The sequence below is a fragment of the Vombatus ursinus genome, unplaced genomic scaffold (genome assembly GCF_900497805.2).
Source record: "Vombatus ursinus unplaced genomic scaffold, bare-nosed wombat genome assembly UNPS02014805.1, whole genome shotgun sequence".
Taxonomy (NCBI): domain Eukaryota; kingdom Metazoa; phylum Chordata; class Mammalia; order Diprotodontia; family Vombatidae; genus Vombatus; species Vombatus ursinus.
This window is the reverse complement of record NW_020954583.1, coordinates 17,559,756-17,580,978: the sequence shown is the minus strand read 5'-3', so window position 1 is coordinate 17,580,978 and position 21,223 is coordinate 17,559,756. Positions and strand designations below refer to the sequence as shown.

General features: G+C 38.4%; 1 pseudogene; it reads right to left on the bottom strand.

Moving 5' to 3' along the window:
* LOC114051782 overlaps positions 1 to 21,223 on the bottom strand; it is a 91,859-nt pseudogene that overhangs the window by 49,302 nt on the left and 21,334 nt on the right.

Here is a 21,223-nt window from a genome sequence, read left to right as displayed (position 1 = left end):
TCCATTCTTTTTAAGACTATCAAGGCATAAAACAACCACTCCCAGGCCTTTTGTTTAATTTGAATTTGAATGGCCTATAATAATTATAGGGTTCAGAGGGGACACATGTATCATTTCCCCATATTTAAATGTAAGCAGTTTATCCTTTTTATGTTTATCTTTTTATGTTTCTCAACTCACATTTGAGTTTCAAAGTTTCTATATAGCTCTGATCTTTTCATCAGGAATGCTTGGAAGTCTTTTTAAAGGTTCCTTTTCACCCTCACACCCCCATATGACTATTCTTAATTTTTCTGGGTAAGTTACTCTTAGCTGTAAGCCTACATCCTTTCCTTTCTGAAATATTGTATTCCAAGCTCTCCTCTAATTTATAGCAGTGGCTGCTAAATTGTTTATGATTCTGACTATGACTCTTGAGTACTTGAATTCTTTCTGGATGCTTGCAGTATTTTTTCTTTCACCTGTAAGTTCTGAATTTTTGCTATAATATTCCTTGAAGTTTTCATTTGAGGGTTTCTTTCAGGAAATGACCAGTGGATCCTTTCTATTTCTACTTTGTCCTCTGGCTCTAAGAGATCTGAGTAGTTTTCTTTTATGATTCCTTGAAATATGAAGTCTAGCCCCCCCCCCCTTTTTTTAGTCATGGCATTTAGATATTCCAGGAATTCTCAATTTTTTTTTCTCCTTGCTGTTTTCCAGGTCAGGTTTTTGGGGGGTTTTTTGTTTTGTTTTGTTTTGCTATAAGACATTTTATACTTTCTTCTAATTTTTTTTAGTCTTTGAACTTGATTTTAACATTTCTTGTTGTTTCATTGAGTCATTGTCTTCTATGTTCCATTCTAATTTTTAGGGATCTTGTTACTTGGGTAAGGTTTTGTATCTCTTGTGCCAAGTTGTTGCTTCCCTTTCCAATTCTTTCTTTTATAACTCTCATTTCCTTTCCATTTTGTCCTCTATTGCTTTCATTTCATTTATAAAAACACTTTAACTTTTTTTTTAACTTATTTCATTTCTTCTAGGAATTCTAGCTAAGTTTGTGTACAAGCTTAGTTTTTCTTTGAGGCTTTGCTTGTAAATGTTTTGCAGTCATTTTCTTCTGGGTTTGTGTCTTGAGCATCCCTCTCCCCATAATAGCTTTTTACGATGGGATTTGTTCCCTCTCACTCTTCTTGCCTACTTTCTGACTTGCCTGAGCACTTGTGGAGGGAGGTCTAAGTTGGCCCCTTTCTTGGGGTATTGAGTGTTGTATTATTTCAAGATCTCAGGAACAGCTCAATCTAGGGATTTGCAAGGTATCAAGTGCTCCCAAAGTAGTCTAATCTAAGGTCTAAGTCTAATTGCTGTCCCATGAACTGAGTTCTGCAAGTTCCTGACCTTGGATCTGAGTAACGGAAGATTGCTGCTCCACTCAGCCCCCATTAACCAACTGTGAAACTCTGTTGGCTCAGTGACAGAAGTGCAGACTCCCTTTGGGTCTGGGATTCCTGTTCCTGTTATTCCTTTGTAAGCTTCAGACTGAGATAAAGGTTGGAAATGAGACACCACTCTGCTCTTGGAGTCTGAGATATATCTCTGCTACTTCTTTCTGAATTTAGTTTTCTATAGGTGTAACACTGAGGACATGCAACTGCTCCTTACCCCAAAACACTAGCCCTGGGTGCAGGTCCCCTTTTCAGAATTCCCTTGGATTTGTGGCTCAGAATAATGCAAGTATGGACCTCATCTTGGACCAGCACACAATCTCTCCCTGTGCTGGAGCACTCTGTGTGGGCATCTCCAGGCCAAACCCCATCCTCAGTGTTGGCTGACCTTTCTCTCTATCTCCCTATGCCAACTTGATCCTGAAAAATGACTCACTGTGATTTTTTTTCCTTGAATTTCCCCATCAGGATTTGGTCTGATATGTTTTTTAGATCTGTTTGGTAAAGTTTGGTTGATGGTGGAGAGAAGGTGACCTCACTATACTTTTTCCATGTTACTCCACCGTCTTGACTCTGCCTTCCACAGATTAGCTTTAAACTGTGGGCACAGGTTTTGATTACTGATTAATATCAGTTGCCTATGAAAATTACACGAAACCAAATCCAAACAGGTTGAATAATTACAAGGAGGATGTAGGAAATACATATGGCCATCTGACATGCTCCATGTCTTGGAGTAGTCTAGCTCTAACCCAAACCTGAAATTTAGGATTTAAGGCCAGGTTGCAGGTCTAGGTACAGGCAGTTCTGCTAGAATACTTGTATTGAAAACTCAATTTTTTTCCAGAACTATTGACATATTAGATAATGGTTTCTTGAGAGACAATAAGAAGACAATACCCATATATATTTTCTATCACAACTTTCAATCTGATTTCTGAGAACCTTTCTTCCACTATTTCACAATAACTCACAAGCATCAACCCCTTACACGGCTCACTTCCACAAGCAAACTTCAGGCCTTTTTCAAAATAAAGTGCGATATTTATTGTATATCTTCTGATGCAGCAGGAACTATGAACAGAGGGGGGCTGGTTCAAACCCATGCATCCTACCCCACCCCACTCCCAGTTATATCTACCCCACTCCATCACCATGGCCTGCTGGCCCAGGCCATGGAATTTGCCAGCCTACCCTGGAGGAAACCATGGCACAGGCCCAGCAGGATCCTGCTCTAGGCCATGGAAGTGACCAGTATTCGTTGTACATTTATCTATGTCTCAATCACTTAACATGTATAAAACTGTGCTACCATTTTCATTTGGTTCCTATCTTTTTTTATATGTCACTGACAGAGTTTTTGAATGCTATGCCCCTAATCCCATTTTCTCCATGATTCCTATGATTTTCAATGTGTAATTTTGCACAGTAACTTTTAGGAAAGTATATTATAGCAGAACTGTCTATTCTACCGATCCTTTTAGTTCCTAGATAGATGTAAACTATAAAGAGACCTTACCTCGAGTCAGGAAAGATTTAGTATGCCCTTTTATGCGCACTAGAGGCAATAACAGCAAGTGCTTTGATCACAGCAGGAGCAGAAAGCAAACTCAATATTTTCTTTTTCACCACTAAAATGCTTAGTATGAAAAAGTGATGAGGTGTTTTTTCCCATTTTTCTATGCAAAAATATGTTTTCATTTTTAATTTTATGATCATGTTTAACTAAATCATAAGATCATAGGTTCATAAATTTAGATGTAAGAGGGACTTTAGGGGCAATTACTAAGAATCTTAACAAATAGTCTATATTCACCTATCATGCATTTCTCAATGCCAGGACACTAAATGAGAGTAGGAATATTTCTTTACACAGAGAGATATACTCCAGCTTTTATCAGAGTGGTAGATAATGACTTTCTACTGATTTTTATAAAGAATTTTGTCCATATTCATTTTTCTTTCAAAGTTCCTAGAGTTTCTTCAAGTCTTCAGACCATTTGAATAAGCAAGCTAAGCATATTACACTCCCTGATTTTATTTACAGTGATGATGGATATACCTGAACTTTATATATTTAGTATAATATTGATGTGTAAGCTATTTCACATATTGAACATTGTACATGAAAATTGTACATAAAAAAAAATACAACGTGGTCTAGACCAGGAGTGGGGACCTGCAGCCTCAAACTCACGTATGACCTTCTAGGTCCTTTGACAGAATCCAAACTTCACAGAACAAATCCTCTTAATCAAAGGATTTGTTCAGTAAATCTTGGACTCGGTCAAAAGGCTGCAACCAAGGACCTAGAAGGCACATGTGGCCTCAAGGCCGCGGGATGCCCCCCTCAGCGATCATATTTAGCACAGTTACTATCTCTTTATGTACTTAATTTTAAAATGTAACAATCATTCCTTGCTTGTGGACATCCAAAAAAGGTAGTGGGCAGTATTTAGCCCTCAGGCTATAGTTTGCTGATCTCTGCTCTAGATTTCAAGTTGAAATTCATTTAAAATTTTTTTCTAGAAAGTGTATTATGTGATCAATAATGTATTTTATCATTGATCTTGATTCTCAAAGAAGTTCTAAAAACAATCCATTTTATTCATTTCATATGATTGCTATAACAGTAAATTAATTATCATAAAGTTTGAGTTGTAATGAGGCTGTCATTTATTTGTATAGAATAAATGCATGTAGACCATAAAAACTGCATTCAAACGTAGGTCTAATTATATAACCAAAGAATACATATAGCATAATTTCCTTTACTATTCACCTAGTATATGTTGCAAAACAAAATTATCTGATTTCTAAAGAAAAGAAATGTTATCTTAAAAGGAACCAACAATTAAATTCCAGAAAAGAAATAAAAATGCAACAAGAAATTTCCACTAATGAAAAGCTTGGTTTTCATGGGATTTTTTTTTTTCCAAAAAAAAAAAAAAGTTATGACTGAGTGCACTAAACTTAGTAGTCTTTGAAAATGGAGAAACCAGTGTTCTTGTTTCTATGACCCTCCCCCACACGTACAATTACAAAACAGGAATGAGTTATTTATCACTATCCTATATAGAATGGGGCAACAGCAATTCGGGAAGTTAAGTGCAAGACCCATCTGTACTAGTGTCTAAGGAACCAGATTGTTGTTCTGCAGTCTACACACTCCTTAGTCCAGAGACCCATGTTGCCTCTCTTAACAAAACTTACTCAAAGCTCATCACCATAAAAATCATAGATTATAAGAGAGCAGTAGCATAGGTCCCAGAGTAGGAGCAGAAAAATGTCTCTGAATGCTATTGCTAGCTTTGTCATCCATTGCTTATTACTTGAAATTTACCTCAGTTTCCCCAGTTGTCACTAGAAGTTTGAAATCTCATCTGCTCTGTTTTACAAAAGTTTTTCAGGTATGGTCACATAATTTTTCATTTGAATTGGGAACTCCAACATTCACAACAGAAAAGTATATTAAAGAGCATTATTACTCATGCTAAGATTTGGGACCATGTACAAGTGCTTCTACTAGACAACAGAACTCAGAAAATTATAATATACACACACACACACACACACACACACATATATATGTAAAATACAACAATATCATAAATGTTATATGATATTAACATTATGGTATAGGAATATTATATAATATATAATTTTATTATAATACAATATTAAATATATATTTATATTTTTATATGTATACATTGTATATAAAACAATTAGAACTGCTGCTGTACCCATGAGGTTAGGACTTTGCACCCTGTAAGAGAACTATTTGCTCTGGAATTATGTATGTGATTGAGACCGAATTTAGTCCTAGGGGAGCCTGACCACCTAAAGGAAGGGTCAAAGTCCCTTTCTTGCATTCTTTGGCTTATTACATCCCCATGCCAACACTCTGTGGGAAAATTACTTTAGGTTTGGGCTAATGTCTAGGCACAGGGGTGGGGAACCTGTGGCTTCTAGGCCACCGAGAACTTTCTAGGTCCTCAAGTGCAGCCCTTTGACTGAATCCAAACTTCACAATAACAGGAGTTGTTCTGTAAAGTTTGAATTCAGTCAAAGGGCCGCACTTGAGGACCTAGAGGGCCACACATGGCCTTGGGGCCACAAGTTCCCCATCCCTGGCTAGGGTTTCTCCAAAGTCAATGTACAACATGAATCAGGTAGGGAACAATTTTTTGTTTCTTCTATACAGTGAAATGCTTAATACATATAAAACCCACAGATATGCACTGACAAAAAGACTTAAAACAGGATTCAATGGTTGATGATTATTATTATACTTTCCCAAGAGGTTGAGACTTAAACATCAGAACATGAAGCTGACTGCTGAATAGATATTTTGTATTACACCTCAGCTCGGAACTGTACAAATAATATCCTTCAAGTATGCAGCTTCTGGCAAGCAGGGTCGAGCTCCTTCCACAATCAGTGGTATCCTTTCCAGTGCAGTAACTAACCCTTCTGCCAGTCATCTCTGACTAAGGAACCCAGGATCTACAACTCTCAAACTTGCTTCCAGGACTATATGCATCTGCTGAGGGTTTCTATTCAATTACCTATACTTAAAAAAAAAAAAGGACACACAAAGCACAAAATATATCTAGGGGCCCCGAGGCCCAGGCTCAATTCTCCCAACCAAGTACCTACTCTGTCATCACATGGGAGCAGTCATTATGTGTGGCCTGGGTGGGGAGAAAGGCACCCAACACGGGAAAAGCTCAAATAATCCTAAATACAGTCTGCAGCCAGAAAGAGACCGGGGCCAAAAAGAGACCTTTTAAAGATTCTCTGAATCGTCAGCTCTTCCTGCTCAGCAGTCAATAAAGGGATTGCTTGGTCATCCACAAAACTTCAATGCTGGCCAGAAGCCGGCAGGGATGTTCTGCATTTAACTCCATTTCCATCCTACATACAAAATGACTACAATAATGAAAATAAAAACAATACTTAAAAGTATCCAAACTAAAATGAAATGCAATGACTAATCTTGGTTCCAGAGGATAGAAGATAAAATATACTTCACTCCTTTCAACAGAGGTGGGAGATTATGGGTGCAGAATGTCACATGCACTGTCAGACTAAACCCTCTGTTAGTTGTTTTAATTAGTTTTTTTATTGCAAGGGGCAGTCTCCTAGAAGTGACTGACAATAATAATAATTCTGATGATGATGATTTTGATGATAGCTAATATATATAAAGTGCTTACTATCTGCCAGGCTTTGTGCTAGGTGCTATACAATTAATATCTTATTTGATTTTCACAACAACCCTTAACCTCTCTGAACTTGTTTCCTCATTTTGGGAATGAGAAAGTAGGCCTACAACACCTCTAATATTCCTTCCTTCTATTAATCTATGATCCTATAGTTATCCCTTCCATATCATGGCTTTCTCCCGTTTCAATATATCATGGGTCGGCATAAGAAACTAAACAGAAATTTTTGGAAGGTTTGCAAAAACCACAGATGACACAGGAAGGCCAGCAGACAACACAGAGCTTATGACCAAAGATTTAACCCAAATTTTACAATAAAGTACTGTAAACCCCCCATAAAAGAAAAAGAAAAAAAATCAGACTTCTTTTCTGGGTTGAAGGACCAAAAAATTTTACACTGATTTTCCAGATTGAGGAGGGGTCATTCCCTAACCCCTGAGATGTGGAAGGAATAACTATGATTAATTAGATTTCACTACCAAAAGAAAATGCCCTTGACCAAGACATTTAACCTCAATGGGGCCCAGTTTTCTCTATTAGATTAAGGGGTGAGTTAGATGATCTATAAGGTCCCTTCTGGCTCTAAATCTTTTACGTTTTATTATTTTAAAGGGTAGTAGAGATGGGCCACATCATTCATCAACAATAGGCTATACCTATTTAATAACAAAACAGATTGGGAAATTGAGTTTTTCAAAGTTATTACTGGTGACTGCTATATGATGGGTCTCAAGCCACACATCTACTACAGGATTTTATCTGCTATCTTGGTCAGGACATTGTCATAACCCAAGGGTACAGGATAAGGTCAGTGCATTCCAAACAGCACATCCTATCATATAAGATTTTGATCTGCCTTGAAACAGATTGCTCATGCGCACCTCCAGACACTTTACAAAACTTTCTGTAAAAATGACTGTGATTTTAAAAGACCGCAATATTGACTCTAGCCACTCCTTTCTTTATCTTCTTCTGCCCATGACTAATTCAATGAAGTCTTTCTGCTCTTCTCTCTCCTGGTCTATTTCCATTTAAGCTTGCTAACTCTCTTGGATTCCTTAACAAACTCCATTGGAAATTCTATGCTTAATCCAGCAGGATGGCTGGGAGCAGCTTCTGCACAGAATCACTGTGCCACCTTGTGGTTTTATCTCAGCACTTCATCTCCAGAATCTCTGTTTGGACTTTGGAGAAGTCTGATCTGGAAGTCAAGAGACCAAATTTATAGTCATCGCTAAATCAATGATTTACTGTGTGACCTTGAGCAAACTAATTTATGTCTTATTCTAAATTATCTGGTAAAGACTCTATAAGTTGGAGAAGTTCCTAAGCTTTTTCCTCATTCTTTCAATAAAGAAATTGGATTAAATTATTCTTGGATCTGTAAGCCTATAAAATCCAACTTCTATAGATGGTGCCACAATCTTCCATATCACAGAGACTAGAAAACCTCTGGGCTATATTTGACTCTCCCCTCTGCCATGCCCTTCATTCTCAATAAGTTGCTAAGACTTGTGTATGTATAACTTATGTCAAATTGCTTGCCTTCTCAATGGGGGGGGTGGGAGGGAAGAAGAAGAGGGAGAGAAAATTTTAAAATGAATGCTAAAAATTGTTTTTACATGTAATTGGGGGAAAATATTAGATTAAAAAAATAAAAGCATTTGCTTTTAAAAATTAAATAAAATTAAAATTAAATAAAAAAATAAAAAAGTTGCTAAGACCTGTCAATTCTACTTCTAAAATATTTCTCAGATTTGACCATAGTACATATAGTTCCTTATCACTTCTTGCCTATACTATTATATTCCTATCCTTCATTGTTGTTCAGTCCTTTTTCATTTGTGTCCAACTCTTTGTGACCCCATTTTAGATTTTCTTGGCAAAGATACTGGAGTGCTTTGTTATTTCCTTCTCTAGCTCATTTTACAGATGAGGAAACTGAAGCAAATAGGGTTGAGTGGCTTTGCCCAGGGTCACACAGCTCAAGAGTGTCTGACGCAGGATTTGAACTCATGAAATTGAGCTCTTCTAATCCCAGTGCTCTATCTACTTCACCACCGAGCTGCCCTAATCCTATTTTAGAATGCATCAATTAGCTTTTAAAGGGATATTTATTGAGACAATATAGCAAGAATCAAAGGATAAAAACACTGCCCCTTCCCAAGTAGGGTGAATGTTCCCTTTTCATCTTTGTCCCTGCAGAAAAGCAGACTCACACTTAAATTGGTGATTACAAAACATTCTCTCTGAACCAGAGATACTTACCTCTGCCACCTCAGGCTCTGACAAAAGTGGGCTCAAACTTAAAGTGGTGACTACAAAGCATTCTTCCCACCAGGTTCATTTCTAGGTTTGGCATAGCCAATAGAAGAGTAGGTCCCACGTAGTGTTTCAGTTGCCAGGTAAATCCACTGCTGGGCTGGGTCAAGTAGGTCTCTTTTCAGGTCTGTGCTGGGTCACTGGACTCAGCTGCTACGGCTACAACAAGCTCTGCAATAGACTTCCCTCCCTGGACCTCTGTCATCTCTTGCAATGTCATTTTGTCTCCATTACTCATTCACCTGGGATCTGGGAACAATAAACACAACACAAACAGAAGAAACAAAAGTGCTGTGTTACAGGCCACATGGCTGCCCAAGCAGGAAGATAAGGCAGAGCTATTAGCGAGGCTGCTATTACCTCTCACCTTGAAGCTTAAAGCAGTTTTTGCTTTACTCACCACTAGGGAAGAAAGAGAGGTGGAGTTCCTCAATGGTGATTTAACAGCTAGTTAAAAGGCTTTTCTTCACCATGTAGTAAATGAACAAGAAACAGTCTTCAGAGGGGAAGGCAGGACTCTCTATTATGCACCACATGAATTTCTAGAAGCAGGCTCCCCAAGCCCTCTTTTGGGTTGATACTAGGCAGAACAGACTGCATATACTTGAAGAACTAGCCTTGTGTATGTAACATTTAGCACCCATAATCCTCCCTTCTTGAACAAAGAAAGGAAATATATTTCACTATCTGCTCTCTAGGGTAGAAACTGGGATGTTTGGAGCATTAAGGGAAGACTAGCACCTCTGGTATAAGGGCTTGCTGAGCCCTTATCAGGGCTGTTCATTCACCTTTGGTGTCTAACCCAGCTTTTACCTGTGGCTTCAAGAAGCTGTAGCATGCGCAGTAGCTACATCCTGGCAAATTTGTTTCCATAGTCTAAACCAGGTTTAGGATATTTGATGGGGCCTCAAATCCATTGGTGAGTTAGGGGGATGTCTAGCCCAAATATGTGAAGACTTCCTGTGGAATGAGCAGATGAGAACAATTTATTCCAACGATCATGACAGCACCTGAAGGAGGTGAAGGAGCACCGTGGAGGGCTTAGAACTTGGTCAGACACCGAAGATGCCAAGGTCATCCACTTCATCCCAGGCTATCACCAGTTGTCCTGACTTTTGTTCTGACCCCACTGGGATACAATGGCTCTGGAAGAGAGAGTAAGGCTGACTACTTTGTGCAATTCTGACTCACTTAAATTCAATTCACATGCAAGTCAAGACATCTCCCATGATCTCCATGGTCCTCTTTGAAAAGGAAGGATAAACAACGATATAGGATAGAAAGTGGTCATTACAATTAGTCACTGTGCAGCTGCCTTCTAGTGTTGTAGTCATTGCAAATTATATTCTCCTGATTCTGCTTATTTCATTCTGAATCAGTTCTTACAAATTTCCCATGTTCCTCTACATTTCTCTTATCTGTCCTTCATTTCAACACAATTGTATTCCATGCCATTGATATACTAAAATTTGTTCAACTCTTCCCCAATCAGTGTTCACTTTCCATTTTTTGTTACCACAAAAAAGGACTGCCATATATATATATATATACATATACATACATATGTATACATACATACATCTACATACACACGTGTGTGTGTGTGTATATATATATATATATACACATACATATATATGTATATGTAACTTTTCTTTCCATATTGGACTTCTTTGAGGTATACACCCAGTAGTGGGTTTGCTAGATCAAATGATATGAACATTTTAATGATCTTTCTCCCAAAATTTCAAATTGTTTAGCAGAACAAGTCTCCAGTTCATTCTTTATATAGCTGCCAAAATAATCTTCGTAACACACGGATTTGCTCACATCATTCTTTTGCTCAAACCCTTCAGCAGTTTTCCTTTTTCTATAGAACAAAATTAAAAATTTCTTAACTTGGCATCAAAACACCCACAATTTCTGCAAACTTCCTTTTCATGCTTCTTCCACATCATTCCCACTTGCGTACTTTACTGTCTTGCCAAATTGGACCGTTCCCTATTTTGTTCTGCCCTTTCTTTACTGCTTGCATTTTTGCTATTTATATCCCCATGATAAGGACAATTTCCCTCTTATCCCCAAAGCCTTCTTTTCCATGAGGGCTGACTCCACAAAGCCCTTTCTGATTCCCTTCAGTTGAAAATGATCTCTCACACCTCACTGTCTGATTTCTGGCTGATTCCTTCATACTTATCACATTCTTCCCTTATTTGTATAGAATTCTATCTCTCTCTTAGATTTTAAGTTCCTCAAGGATAGATGATATTTCAGGATTTGGGTTTTTCCCACATTTGTACTCTCAGAATCTAGCACTATAACTTGCACTATATCACTAGCACATAATAGGTGCCTAAAAAAGTACTTGTTGAATTCAGTGAAATACTTTTATGACCACTCCCCAAGCCAAAGGTGAAAAGAGTAATAGAGCTACTACCACAAATAACCACCACCCTCCCTTTTCATCAAGTATGTTAAAATAGCATACAAATGCAAATAATACATAGAATTTTGAATGTGTTATTTTACTATTAAATCATCACAGTCAATCAACGAACATTTATTAAGTACTTACTCTGTGCTAGCTATTGTATGACCAAAAAAAGACAACAACAACGAACAAACAAAAAACCCATTTCTTGCTCTCAAGGAGATCACAGCCTAATGGAGGAAACAGCATGCAAATAACTATGCACATATATAGACATATAGACAGTGGGGCTGGAAAAGTTTTCTTATAGAAGGTGGGATTTTACTTAGGATTTGAAGGAAGCCAGGGAAACCAGGAGGTGGAGATCAGGAGGGAGAGAATTGGCATGAGAGCAAGCCAGTGAAAATGCTCTAAGTGGGGAGATGGAAATGTCTTGTTGAAGAAATGGCAAGAAGGCCAGTGTCACTGGATTGTAATTATTACAATAGTTCAGACATGAGGTGATAAGGGCCTGAATTAGGGAAGTGGCAGTATCAGAAGAGACAAAGAGGAGTATATAAGAGATGTTGTGAAGGTAAAAACAATAGGACTTGGCCACAAATAAAACATGGGGGAAGGGGTCAGAAAGTGAAGATTTGAGGATTACACCTAAGTTTCCAGACTTGGCGACTAGGACAATGGCAGTGCCATCCACAGTAACAGGAAGATTAGAGAGAAGGGAGGGCTTGAATGAGGTCAGTTTGGATATGAGTTTAAGATGTCCAAGGGACATCTAGTCTGAGATGTCCAATAGGCAGTTGGTGATTCAAGACTACAGGTCAGGAACAATCATGCATATAACTTTTTTTTTTCTAAAGGCAATTGGGATTAAGTGACTTGCCCAGGGTCACACAGCTAGTAAGTGTCACGTGTTTGGTCTGAGGATGGATTTGAACTCAGGTCCTCCTGACTTCAGGGCCAGTACTCTATCCACTGTGTCACCTAGCTGCCCCATACATATAACTGTCCCAACAACAAAGAAACCATTTATTCAGTACCTGCTGAAGATATCCTAAGTACATTTTGCTATCATCATTTGAGATTTCAGAAAATCTTTCAAACCTACTAAGTGCTAAGCACTAAATGGGATAGGACATGGTCTACATTCTCACTGCACTTCTATTTTATTAGGGAAGTGTGACACATACGCAGATAATTATAGGTCAAAATAACAGGACCATTGATTTAGTGCTACAAGAGGTCATAAAGGTCATTTAGTCCAACTTTCTCATCTTACAAATAAGGAAACTGATGGTAGAGTTGTGAACTGATTCAACCATTCTGGAGAGCAATTTGGAACTATGCCCAAGGGGCTATAAAACTGTGCATACCCTTTGACCCAGCAATGCTCTACTAGGTCTGTATCCCAAAGAGTTCATAAAAAAGGGAAGAGGACCTACATGTACAAAAATATTTATAACAGCTCCTGTGGAAGAAAAGAATTGGAAATTGAGGGACAGAATTTCAGTCAATTAGAGAATGGTTGAACAAGTGGTATATGAATGTAAGGGAATACTACCGTTCTATAAGAAATGATGAGTAAGAGATTTCAGAAAAACCTGGAAAGATTTACATAAACTGATACCGAAGGAACGTATGATGAGTAGAGGTTAAGAACTTCTAGGGTAAGAAGATCTGACCAGTTATGCTCATGGGCACCTCCTAATGGATCAGGTTCTAGAAACTGAGATTGCCTCTTGATGTTTGGGTAGCTCTGGTTCAGGGTACCAGACTCTCATCAGAAGAATCTCCTTTCCCCAGTGGCATATAAAGTCAAGATGTGATAGCTCACTCCTTTTCCTGAACATTCCCTTCCTTGGATTGTCAGACAAGAATTTACGAAGTGCTCCCCTTGCTTCAAGAGCAGTAACAGCAATTTGCAGTTCAACACGGCAAGCTGGAGAACAGGAGTTCCTAGACCTCCCAGTCTAGTTACCTTCTGTCTTTTGGTTTCCTTTTCTGGGCATAGGTTGGAGACAAGATTTCTTGAGATGCCCAAGACAGGGAAGAAGTCAAGGCATTGATAACAATCTCTACAGAAGCACAGAGGTAAATATAAACTTGCACGTGAACCTGAAAGGAAAGGTCCTGAGAGTGAACTTTCTACCAAGTTGAGAATTTCCAAATTCGAGAATTTTTTGAGTTTGAGCATTCAGACACCAGCCCTTCTAGAGCATGGGGTTCTTTTTTTTTTAACTTAAAAAATTTATGCTATCTTTTTTTTTTAAACTAGGGGTTTAGAACTTTTCTTTTAGAAGGAAGAGATTCCCCAACAATGTGGTCCTTGGAGAAACAGGAGGACTGATTATTGGTCCTTACTGCTGAAGGACTGGCATCATCTTGGAAGGCCAGGAGATTTAGATTGTGTCAACCTTTCATATTATTCCCATGAGTTTCTTGGAAAGTATTAGTCCAACATGATGAAGAATTCCTTGTTCAGCAGCTCATCCAGAGTGTGTTAACCTTGTTGGAAGGTGATGGAGGAGAGGGAGAGGAGTCTCATTAGTCAAACGGGTTATTTGGATGCTTCATGTTCTATATCTGTTTATGGGCTCCTAGGAATCCTCTCCATCTTATGAATTTTCTCTTGGGATTAAATAATAATAATGGTGATTATGATACTAGTAATAACAACTAGCTTTTATGGAGTTCTTTATAAGGTTTGCAGAGCACTTTACCAATATGTCATTTGATCCTCACACCAACTCTGGGAGGTAGGTGCTATTATTATCCCCTTTTTTACAGTTGAGAAAACTGAGACAGGTAGCAGTTAAATGATTTGCCCAGGTTCAAGTGATGAGGTCACATCTGAACTCACATCTTCCTAACTTCAGGTCCAGTGCCCTATCCTCTGTGTCACCTACATGTCCCATACCTAATACTCATATTGTACATCAAATGCCTGTTACAAGCTTTGAGGGAAACATAAACATAAATCATACCTGAAGTTTTGGTGTTATCTTGGATTTTCTTGAGGTTTCCCCAGAATAAAGCTCTAGGGTAGAGGTCACAAGCCAAGAAGAAAAATTAGACCTCCTAGAGTCAGGCCCTCAGGATCAAATTTGATCCATGTGAACCTAGACCTTTGGAAGGTCCTGAGCAACTGGTTATACTAGCAACAGGTTGCCATTAATAGGCACATTTATGCTTTCACTATCTTCACCATATTTAATTAGCTAGAAATCCTACTACATTTTTATTCAGAAGAAACTTAAATTAAGAAGGAAATTTCTCCTCCAAAACTCCCCAAAACACTGGGGAGGATGGAGAGATAAGCAAGGGTTAAACCTTTGGGGAAGACTTTCTCTGCAAAGCTTACTTTCAAAACAAATAGGAACCCCCTGGCCTTACCCCTGCCCAGAGGAAGGAAGTGGTAGGCTAGCTTGAGGAGAACTTGGTTTCCTGGTTTGCAAGTGCCCTGGGTGGGCATTTCCCCTTTCCACAAAGGCTCCAGCTGAAGCTTCTGTAACAAGCCCAAGGACATGATATGCTCAACTGCTTACAATCACATCTAGAGATTAGGGCTTGGGGAAAAAGATTAAGGAATTGGGGAATAGTAAGTCACAGGAACTTTCATAGACAGGTCGGGTTTTAAGATATGAACTCTTGCACCCCACTTGCCCAGTTAGACTCTGTTCAGCAGCAGACAACATGGGGAAGGCGAAAGCAGCCACAGTATTGGCAGGCAATTGGCTAGACGAGCCTGAACATTGTTGAAGTCAAATATGCATAACAGCAATATACCAAAGAGGGGGAGAGTGTAATGATGACCATAACAAGTAATAATAAACAAATAAATAAAAGATAATGATAATAATAGCTAGGTGGATGGAGTATAGGGCCTAAAGACTCATCTTTTTGTGTACAAATCTGGCCTCAGACACTTACTAGTTGTATGACCCTGGGCACATCACTTAACCCTCTTTGCCTCAGTTTCCTTATCTGTAGAATGAGCTGGAGAAGGAAATGGCAAAGCACTCCAGTATCTTTGCCAAGAAAACCCCAAATGGAGCCACAAAGAGTCAGACACAACTAAACAACAAAATGATAGCTAGCTTTAAATTTTGCAAAGTGCTTTATGTATATTATCTTACTGGATTTTTACCACATCCCTGTGAAATAGGTGCAATTATTTATCCCTATTTTATAGATGTGAAAACTAAGATAATGAGATAAGGATGGAAAAGCTGGGAAGCCTGTAATTGTGAAGAGTCCTAAATGTCTGACAAAGAACTCAGTGGCAATAGGGAGCCACAAAAGATTATGAGTAGAGCACTGACATCTATATTTGACATTTGTGTTTGCATTTATAAGTATATATCACTATATTTAATTTCCTTTGTAATCTTATGCATTTTATTTTCTCTATTTAAAAACATGATTTTGACAAGGGGCCCATAGGTTTCACTAGACTGCCAAAGGGGTCCATAACCCAGATGTATTTATAAGGAAGATAAGTCTTTGATAGTATGAGGAGTAGTTTGGCAAATAGTAGTACTATTTGTTCTTTCTTATGCATTTTGCTTCCCTAAGGTTGCTCCCACCAGGTGAGACTTGATCAGGTATAATATAACAGGGATTTTTAACTAAGCCTTTATGTGTGTATACACATGGACACAGACATAGAAAAGTATTTTTACATTTTATTACTGATTCATTTTGTTTTGACTGAGCACTTTTCCAAATCCACTACCCAATTCACCTGCAAAGTACATACCCAAAACAGTTATATAAAAAACTACCTAACAGAATTTGTAAATAGAAAGGAAGGATGTCTGTTTTGACATTAATACCTTGGAACCAGCATAGCCTGTTTTATTTGATCAGAGTTTGGTTTCTTTTTATATTGTAATTTTTTATAATGTTATCATCATTATGTATATTTTTTAGGGCTCTGCTTTCTTAACTCTTTGTCATAAAAAACATACCATGTTCCTAAAACTCCTTCATATTTGTTTACAGCAGCTAAAGTTCCCAAGCAGATTAGAGACCTAGATCAGAGATGCACCAATTGTCATTCCTCTGACAAAATGAACTCTGCCTCTTAAACCCAGGAACATTCTGATTTTTTTTTCCCTTTCAGTGCAGAGGTTCTTAAGCATCTTGTGGGTCATTGACTCCTTTGATAGTCTGGTGAAACCTCTGGAGTCAGAATCATGATTTTAAATGGACAAAGTAAAATACATAGGATTACAATGGAAACCAAAATATATTAAAATATAGTCATCAAAATTTAAAAAAATAAACTCATAGACCTCAGGTTAAGAACATCCTTCATCAGTGTCAATTAATAGTTTTTTTTTTCCTTTCACTATACATGGAGGGGGTGCCTGGGAGGAGCCAGATAATACCCTATGGTATCTATTTCCTCTCCCTGACCAGGTGAGATCCAAAGCACAAGGTGAGATTTGATCAACTCACCTTACCTAAGATAAGGTTGCCTTGCCGCAGTTAACACTTCATTGACCAAGGTAACTAGATGATATATTTATTTTGTCAATGATTTCGGCTCTTTAAGGAGAAAGTTATCTTTCTCTGTCCCCCTTGTTCCCATCTGTACCTGGCTTTAGCCATATACAAGTGTTGTGAAGATATAATTCCTTCCCAAAGGAATGAACAATCTAGTTGGGAAGATGACATATGAAGTAGTGGTTAATAATACAACTTGAATGCAATGAAGTGCTAACTTGTTTGGTAGAGATTATTTTTTGTAGAAGTTCAGAATGCGGGAGGGTTATAGTAGTTAAAACTTGCTTCATGAAGGGTGGCTAGGTTGTGCAGTGGGCCTGCAGTGGGAGTCAGGAAGATCAGAGTTGAGATCTGATCTCAGATACTTCCTAGCTGTGTGATCCTGGGCACGTCACTTAACCCCTATTTGCCTCAGTTCTTCTTCTGTAAAAGGGGGACACACTGGAGAAGGAAATGGCAAACCACTCCAGTATCTTTGCTAAGAAAACTTCATGGCCTTTGGTCACATAAAATCGACTGAACAACAACAACAGCTGCTTTGTTAAAAGGAAAGTTGCTTGGGCATTCATCTTCATTAACAAGTCAAAATTCAGGATGAAGAATTAAAAGGAGTTTATTAAAATATGTCAAAGTAGCAACATGTCCAGCTGATCACTGGAGATCAGCAAGGTATTCAAAATGGACACAGCTTTTATTCATAACTTTCATTATGAGATAAAGACAATTTGGATAGGTGTAAGTCAGCAAAAGGGGATCGGCCATTGCATCTCAGCACCTCCCTAGCTGTCAGCGTGTGAAGACTGCGTGATGTTTAACGGGTACAAACAGGTACAAACAGATAAGGGGTTACTTGGTACGTGATAAATAGCAAGTAATAACAAAGCTGCAGACTGGATGACAGCCTCCTACCCAACATTGACTGACAAGGGCTGGGAACAACAGGTTGCAGAGTCAGCAAAACTTTCAATAGCTTCATAAAGTCAAGCAGTCAACAAGTACTTATTAAACACCTACTATGTGCCAGGCTGTGCTAAGTGCTGAAGATATAAAGAAAGGAAAAAACAAAACAAAACAAAACAAAAAAATACCACAAAAAACAGTCTTTGAAAGTAGCTCACAGTCTCATGGAGGAGACAACAAGCACACAATTATGTACAAACGAGATATATTGCATACAGGATAAGCTACAGACCATCTCAGAGAGAAACCATTAAGATTAAGGAGGCCTAGGAAAGGCTTATTGCAAGATGGGACTTAGACACTTGAGGGAAGCCAGGTAGAGATAAAGAGGGAGAGAATTCTAGGAATGAGGGACAGCCAGTGATTGTTGTTTGTCCTTTGTTCTCAAAGAGGTCATGACTTGAGGGAGGTGATGCCATGACATGCTAGTTAATTGTATTTAAATGAGGGAAGACTGTGCAAAGTCACCAGCCTCACTCTCTTCCTCAGAGCCATCTGGGTCTATAGGCAAGATATAGATCAGGATGACTGGAGATGGCCCTGGATGCAATGGGAGACCTTGGCAATGCCAATTCAGTGATTAAGGGTAGGTAAGAAAGGAGACAAAGAATGGCCTCTTTTACCTAGTCCAAAAAAAAAAAATCCAGTGAAAATGCATTCTCAAAGAGGACCAATAATATTAGGAGGGTGATCTTTTGACTTGCAAGTGAATTATATCTAAGTGAGGCAGAGCTGTGCAAAGTCATCATCCTCACTCTCTCCTCTAGAGTCATCTGACTCCCATGGCAAGACATAGGTCAGGAAGACTGATGACTACCCAGCTCTCAGAGGTAATAGGGAACCACCTGAATTTATTGAATAGGAGGAAGACATGGTCAGATCTAGGCTTAAGGAAGATCCATAAGGTGGCTGAATGGAGAATATACTGGATTGGAGAGATTCAAGGCAGGGAGATCACTAGGTATGCAAAAGTCCAGGTGTGAGGTAATTAGGGACTTTCTACAAAACGTGGTGGCAGAAGCTGGTGGTACTAGAAGAAAGTATATGAATTGGGTGACAATGGGGAAAATGGATGATAATCCAGGTAAAGGAATGAAAAAGACAAAGAGGAGGGGAAACAGAATGACTCATTGACTTGTTGAGGAAGAGACCATTCTCTTTCTTCTCCAGATGGTACTCCAAACTTTCTTTTAACAACCTAAATCCTCACCAGCCTCAGATCTTCATTCTAAGGCCTCAGGCAGGCTCTGGAATTTACAAATTTGAAGTAAACTGGCCTAGGGTCTATTCCTCTGATTGGATTGATAGCGTCTCCTTTAGATTGAATTGATTTCACCAGGATCCCCAGGTCTCCCAATTTCATTCCTCTCTAGGCTTTGCTCTAGATTTCCTGTATTGTGCTCCAACTCTTTATCTGGAAACTTCAGCTCTCCAGCTCCTTTTCACTTGTGGTCTTCCCCCATTAGAAAGTAAATTCCCTGAGGGTAGGAACTTTCTTTCAACTTGTATTTGTATTCCTAACCCTTAAACTGCAATGTTTAGTAAACACATATAGTAAGCACTTAATGCTAGTTGAATGACAATTTTATTGTTTATAATGTATCTTTTTTGTTTTGTTTTATGGGTATGGATTTTTTGATTTTTTTTTCATGAAAGTTTCATGTTCCAACACGGATATCTTTCAAATTTTTTGGTTTTGCATGTAATATTTTGAGTACTTCTACACCTAAAATGTAACAACAACAACAAAACAGAATTGTATATGGTTTTAAACACACAGCACAATAGTTATTATTAGCCTTTTTAGATACTCAAATGAAAATCATCTAGGTTGGGATATCTTCTGCTCAGGGATATGAAAGCACCCCTTCCCAATACTTTTTTCAAAGGGCCCTCTTTAGACTATTCTGATTCTCCATAAAAAGGGATCCTTCAAAAGTTCTATTATCTATTCTCTCAAATAAGGTGGTTGATGAATACAGGGTCCAAATATCAAACCAATACCTTCTGACATTCCTGCCTAAGGTCTTAGTACCATAGGATTTAGAGTTGGAAAGGACCATCTAGTTCAGACCCCTCATTTTATCTTATTTTTAAAGTTATATCTATGCTGGGTTTTGGATTTTTTTTAACGTTATTTCCCAATCTCCCAATGCCACTCCAGAAACAAAGAGAAACAGTTAACAAAAATAAAACAAGGCAAAGAATTGGAATCTGTAGGGCTGCCCACCAAAGTGGCTAAATAAGTTACACTGTTTTACTGTAAGAAATGATGAAGGGGATTTTTTGAGAAAAATATAGGAAGACTTGTGTGAACTGATGTCAAGTAAAGTGAGTAAAACCAGGAGAAAAACACACAAGGGCAACATTGTAAAGGCAAACAACTTCAAGAGACACGGAAACTTTGATTAACACTATGACCAACCATAATGCCAAAGGACTAATGATAAAATAAGCTACCTACTTCCTGAAAGAGAAGTAATCGACTCAGACTACAAACTGAGGCATTTTGCGGGTTCGGGTGGGGGGAGAGACAGCCGATATGGGAATTTGTTTTGTCTGACTATGCATGTGTGTAACAGGAGTTTCGGTTTTCTTATTTTCTTAATTGAGGTGGGGGTGGGAGGTAAGAGGCAGAGAATGCAAATCTGAAAATAAAATAAAATAAAATTTTTTAAAACAGAAAGGAACCAATGTCTAACCACTTTCCACACCAGTATCAGAAGTAGGGAATACGTGTTATCATCGGTCTATTGAGATGCAATGGCAGCTTCATAGATAGAGTGCTGGTATCCAGAAACAGGAGCCCTGGCTAGCTATATGAGGCTATGTAACTCATTTAAGCCTCTCAGTGCTTCAAATGACTTTCTAAAACTAAATTGCAGAAAAGGCATCTTTTTTGTCCGGTACAAGTGTGTGTGTGTGTGTGTGTATGTGTGTTGGGACAATTCATGCTTCCCCAAACACATTTTAGAGAACCCAGCCCTTATGAACCCCACAGAGTTGTATAGGTTTGAACCATTGCATTTTAAAAGACTCTAAAACACATTTATTCTATGAAAGTGGGGATGGGGTAGGGAAAGCATAGAAACAAGCTAAGCTCTGGAGCAAGGTCATTGAATACCTTCCATCAGACCCCATTCCTGCCTTTATTTTGTGTATGTGGCCAAAAACTTTCCAGGCTTTGAGCCCATAGTGATAAGGAAATATAGGTCCAAACTAAGGAAGGCACCTTTGCCCAAGGTGATAAAACTAGTCTTTGACAAAATCTTAGCCATTTCAAAACCCAAAACACATCACATAACTAGCATATTCTTATTATTGACACACCCGTAAGTATTGCCCAATGT